General features: G+C 35.4%; 1 pseudogene; it reads left to right on the top strand.

Annotated features, from left to right (window-relative positions):
• Positions 1 to 1746: 1746 nt before the first annotated feature.
• LOC114508435 lies at positions 1747 to 4940 on the top strand (annotated as a pseudogene).
• The last annotated feature ends 1583 nt before the right edge of the window (positions 4941 to 6523 follow it).

Genomic DNA, 6523 nt, shown 5'->3' with positions numbered 1-6523 from the left:
TGGCAGTTTGATTTGAATCCACACTCAGCAAATTGTTAGGTCAGTCTTATTTCTGACTGGTCAAATATTTAAACCTCACAATATACTCATTGATCCTAAACTGACATTACAGGCTCAGCTGGAAATTCACCTTTTTGGAACACAACATTTGGAGGGTCCCATATAAGTTAGGTTGATGATTTAAGTCCTTCAACTATGTGCCTGTGAATTCTTTCCCAAATCCCAAGATGACTTTATTATCAATTCACAGGTGCTACACCATTTGTTATAAGAACAGTATTTATAAGGTAAAGAAAATGCTTGGTGCATTTTATTTCACACTCTTATTAAATCTACATAAGCACAGAAGCAGAATCATTATAAACTCAAATGTGAACTTTAAATAAGACTTTAACCTCAGGGATTTGCATGTCAGAACGAATTTAGAGCCATTGAGAGAATCAGGAATGAGATACAGTTTCTATAAGCAACAGCATTGCTTTTCCAAATCTCCCACCTTCCCATGTGTGCTAAAGAAAATACGAAGGTGAGAATATTCAGATTACTGGCATAGGGGGTTTTATTTGAACATGTGGTTTAATGAAATGCAAATAGAAAAATCCTATGGTGCAAGAATATGAATATTTAATGAGCCACTTTCATAGGAGAATTCTTTGACAGGATGCATTTCAACAGCGGCAGACAAAGGGGCTTGAGTTGCAAAAACAATTCTAACCAAAAATGGACAGAGCCTCTGTACTTGGAAAACACTGTTCTATTAGCACTTTGAATTTACACAAATGAGAACATGTTTATCTTCATATTTTCTTTAATGTTCTTTTTGCTGCTATGCATGAACATCAAGATATATTTATATTCAATTATTTCCTCACATATAATAATATCAATACTTATTTTGAATTAGTTGATATGACATGAGTTTTATCCATAATATTGAAAAACACACCCCCTTACATATAAACTCCAAATTTGTAGCTTATTTTTTTGGAAGCACAAATTGATTATATTTAAAAATCCATGTTTATTCTTTCACAGAGGAACTGAATTCTAGTTCTCTCTCCTATGTTATTCCATAAAATAAAGAATAAAATGTCATTTTAAAATTATTTTTACTCCATCTTTCTGCTCCTGATATTAGTAAAAACATAAAATTGGTCTACTTTTAGTAGTGGTAAATATAGGGTTTAATCTGAAAGATTTTAGATACATTAGCCTATGCAAAAATTTAAAATAATTTAGAAATTATTGTCTTAAGTAAAAAAAAATGAAGCTCAGAAGTCTTAATTGAAACTTAAAAGATATAATTTTTAATATTCACTAGTCCTTTGACTAAGAAGAATGACATGGTATGATCTATATTTGATGTTAATTTTCATTCTGGTGAATTGAGAATATACTATAGAATTAACTACTAGTTTTACTTGCTTATTTTGTTTCCTCTCACTAATAACACTGGATTCTTTTTTAATGATTTTGTTAAAAGTAAAAGAAATGTAATTTCATAGATTTTCTCATTTCATCAACTGGGGAGGACATGAATCAAAAGTATTTGTCCAAAAGTAGGAACTACATACAGCTGCAACTGGTAAAAAGTTAGACTGTGATTCAGAAAAAAGAGAGAGAGAAAGGGAAGTCGTTTAAAGTATTTTAAGCAGAAAAGTGATAGGAGTCACATTGTAAAAGGATTACTTGGACCGTGATGTGGAAGACAGAAAACAGAAGTCTAAGCAAGGGCAGTAACAAGGAATGCAGTCAGGAGACAGTGATGATGGTGATTTGGACCAAGGTGTTAATAGTGTGGATGGTGAGAGTGGGAAGTGTCTGTGTGTGTTTCAAAGACACAGGCACAGGGTTCGCTGATGAATTTGGAGTCAGCAAAAAAGAGGGAAAGTAAACATAGCCAGTGTGAATTAATGTGATGAAGAAACTCAGTCGATAAAACTATCTGTTTTGTGTGCTAGATTAATAAGGAGTGGCCTCCACTTACCAGTAGGGAAAAAAAGACAATTCCTACATATACAGAAACATAAATAAAGTTTAAAGGGATGTGTAATAAGCAAAATTATTTAAGCCAAAGTATTTGTACATGAGAAATTATTAATGCAGGAGTTACCTGTATTTTGTATACATCAAAAGACTACCAGCTGGTTAAGTGTATGTGTGAAAACTAAGAAGCCCATTCATGTGGAGAGTAAATATAGCATCTAATGATGAGATTAGGTTCACTGTAAAATGTGTAACAGTTATAGTATAAATAGTATAAATTTTGTGTTTCAATATGTACTTGTACCTTTGCGTGTGTCACCACACACTGTGACACTGTGATTCAGATCTAATTTTACTTTTTCCCAAGATTCCAGCTTAAAGAAGCCCATTAACTACAAATTTAACTAGAATGACTTCAAAGGATTGAAAAAAATTACTGTGACAAAAAAAAACTAGGGGTTGAAAGTTCCAGGCTTCAGATAACGTGTAAATGAATGATGCTCAAATAAGAACTACTTCTCATTTTGTTGTTGTTGTCTGTTTCTTTTACTTTGATTTTATCAGCGACCTACTAATGTAATTATGCACAGAAACTAGCCCAGAGTGGATAGACTAAACAAATAAGTTTTATTTTTATAGTAAAACTTAATTATTTCATTGGATTATTTGTATAGGTAGAAATGGAGAAAGATGGAATTAAAAATTACTGAGTAACCAGTATGTAACAAACTTTTTAATATGTGATGTTTTAATTCATACAATAACTCCATGTCTGTGTTTGATGATGTGTCCATATTAAGATGAGAAAATAATACATGTAGTTCAGAGACATTTAAGTAACTTGCTTTTAGTTTTCTCTGATAATTGATGGTAGAATCAATAAGCAAATCCAGTTTAGATCCAGTATGAAACCTCCTTTTAGTAATCTTGGCTAATTAAACAAATTAATGTTCTAGCCATGAAAGTATTCTCCCAATAATAAATAACCTGAAAAAATGTTATTATGATATTGTTCTTCATTTACTTACCATTTTTAGAAAGAACAGTTAATAAAAAACATCAGTAATTATTGAATATTTATATTCTCTTATTTTGCTCCTTATTCTCTGTTTATACAGCTTGAAAAATTAATTTATCCATACCTATTTTCTCATTTCTTGATGATGTGTCAAGTTGAATGATTTCACCGAGCTGTTGATAACATTATATGCCACCTTACACTTGGGAACGTGCTATTGTCTACAATTTAATTACTGAGTTATCACACATTTGCCATGCATATGTTTATAAATTGAATCTATTGTCAATCATTTATTTTTTTCTTCTGTGGAAAAAAATCTATTTCTACCATATGCTGCGGAAATAATTTTTCTTCTTTGTTAACTTTAGAATTACAAGAAGTGTTCTTCATTGTTTGACATTGTTTCCAAATTCATTTAAAAACATTTTTATTTGTCATTTGAACAAGACATCAGAAATGCCTTACTGGTTCAACAGCTCTCATTTTAGGAAACAATTATTTAAAATTATGAGGAAAGCTAAAATTAACTTTAGCTTAGTTTCCTTGTTCCTTAAATGCTTTTTATTCATGGCTTTATTAAAGGCTTATAAAGCATTCAATTTAAACCACATGCAATCCAGCATAGGCTGCTGTCTTGCTGCTGTTTGAGACCCGCCCTCCCTACCCCTCACCTGTCCCCGCTGCTGCATTGCCAAGCTGTCACTATGTAACCAATTGCCTCTGGTCAAGCTGAGTGCAAAAAGGAAGGGGGTTGTTGTGAGAGTGGACTTCCATGTACCTATGAAGAATAACAAGATAACAGAACCAGAGGATCAAGGCTCTATCCTAAGCATCAAATTCTACTTGGACACGGCAGCTGAGTCAGTTCTCATGAGCCACCTGGGCCAGCCTGACAGTGTCCCCATACCTGACAAGTACTCTGTGGAGTCAATTGCTGCTGAACTCAAATCTCTGCTGGGCAAGGATGTTTTTTATCCTTGAAGAGCTGTGCGGCCCTTGAAGTGGAGAAAGCTTGCACTGAGCCAGCCACTGGGCTTGTCATCCTGCTGGAGAACCTTCATTTTCCTGTGGAGGAAGAATGGAAAGGAAAAGATGCTTCTGGGAACAAGGTTGAAGCCCAGCCAGATAAAATAGAAGCTTTCTGAGTGTCATTTTTTAAGCTAGGGAATGTCCATGTGCATGATGCTTTTGGCACTGCTCACCAGACCCATAGCTCCATGGTAAGAGTCAGTCTGCTACAGAAAGCTAGAGATGTTTTGATGAAGAAGGAGCTGAACTATGGCCTTGGAGAGCCCAGAGCAAACCTTCCTGGCTATTATGGGGGGAGCAAAGTCACAGACTAGATCTGGTTGACCACTAATATGCCGGGCAAAGTCACTGAGATCATTATTGATGGTGGGATGGTGTTTACTTTCCTTAAGTGCTCAAAACAACATGGAGATTGGCACTTCTGTGTTTGTTGAAAGTGGAGCCAATGTCCTCACAGACCTGATATCCAAAGCTGAGAAGATGGAGTGAAGATTACCTTGCCTGTTGACTCTGTTGTTGATGACAAGTTTGATGACAATGCCAAGACTGGCCAAGTCACTGGGCCCTGCAGCATACCTGCTGGTGAGATGGGCTTGGACTGTGGTCCCGAGAGTAGCAATAAGTATGCTGAGGCTGTTGCTAGGGCCAACCATATTGCGTGGACTGGATCTGTGGATGCATTTGAATGGGAAGCTTTTGCCCAAAGGGACCAAAGTAAGGTGGTGAAAGCCACTTCTGGGAGTTGCACCCCTATCTTAGGTGGTGGAGATGCTGCCACTTACTGTGCCAAAGAGAACAGGGAGGATCATGTCAGCCATGTGAGCCCTGGAGTGGTGCTCTGGGAGTTCAAGTCCTTCCTGAGGCAGATGCTCTCAGCAATGTTTACTATTTTCCTGCCTCTTGATTCCTGTGCACATTCCCCAAGTCAGTTTGGTGTTTTCCACCTCTCCACGTGGCATTAGCTAAAATCTTCCCCAGTGTCAAGATCCACCCAGTGACCAAGAGATGCTGCATCCCTGGGAATCCTTAAACAGTCAGGTAGCATCTCAGCTCAGCTACACAGCACCCTGGATTTGCCCACATTCTTCAAACTCTCCCTTGAATTTCTTAGTGACTAAACCACTGCACACTCTGTTATATGTAGTTTGTCTGTTGAAAGAAAGTGAGCTGTTAGGTTAGTTCTCTTTTTGGAGTAGCTTATTCTGATCAGCTTTGTCATTATTTCACTACACATGGAAACAACAAAAAATTCCAGTTGTAAGGAGGAAGGGAATGAGGTTGGTGGTCTATTCAATAAATTATAAAACTATCCATTGAAACTGGGGAACATAAAGCACATTTAATCCATTGTGACAACTTTTAGCCAAATTTTCTTAAAAATCTATAATTTTTATCAGAAACAGCTTTCACTCTGTATTGTAATAATTGTGGGATGTTTGTTTGTCTTTTATTCCAACCAAACACCTCACATTCTAGCAATCTAACTCTAGGAGGTAATATATAAAACTAAAGTAAAATTTTTGTCAACCTGAATTAGGAAGCATAAATCAGAGTTTTTAACATTTATCGTCAGTAAATAACTACCCAATGATATTATGCATTGTTTTGGGTGATAGTATTGTAAAGAACTGTTCTGCCTTTCTCTTTTTGTCTCCTTCTTGGTACACAGGCGACCATAAACTTCTAAAGCCTTGACGCAAGACCTATGAACATGCTGAGTCATTTAATTTCTAGTTTCCCAGATAGTACATGATGTCATCTAATATTATCTATTAAATTCTCTATTCCAGTCAGGATTTCTCAAGTTAATCACTTAGTAAAATTCTATTTGACTTGAAACAGTGATTATGAATTCAGTTGCTTTATATATTGTGGTGTTCTCCTAACAAAATTTGAGAATTCAGGAAAAAAATGAGACTATATTGGTCCAGATTAAATACGATAGTTTTGACCTTGCAATACAATAAAACTTTCTTTCTGAAAATCCAATGGCCATCACATATAACACAATATTAATGTTAAATAAAAGCACTTGTATTTCAAATAAACTTTTAGAACTATAGTTTATCAGATATAAATTAAATATGGCAAGCTATTAATAGTCATACGAAGGCTAAAAAACACCCATGAAGGAATCCCTTTAACATCTTAAAATTGAATAAGGAGCCATGGTATGGCTGCCTCCATGATAGCCTTATGTTTACCATATGAAGCTCCTCTGGGAAATTGCTCTTCTTGTCTCTCGCTATATTATATGCTGTTCTTGTCTCTCACTATATTACATTCAGGACACAAAAAACATTAACTTGAAAGCAGTAATAACTATTTAACTTGGATGCTTGAGATTTGTTCTCAGAAAAGAGACCTATTGCTTGGGATAATGCAGTTAGAAAGGTCATCATGTGTTTGTATTTAACTTGCCATTCTACGTTTGTTCAAATAAGATGATTTAACTAAAACCCCAGTGGGTGCTCAGCATCAGAGAGT

The sequence above is a fragment of the Phyllostomus discolor genome, chromosome 11 (genome assembly GCF_004126475.2).
Source record: "Phyllostomus discolor isolate MPI-MPIP mPhyDis1 chromosome 11, mPhyDis1.pri.v3, whole genome shotgun sequence".
NCBI lineage: Eukaryota > Metazoa > Chordata > Mammalia > Chiroptera > Phyllostomidae > Phyllostomus > Phyllostomus discolor.
This window is presented reverse-complemented; position numbering and strand designations above follow the sequence as displayed.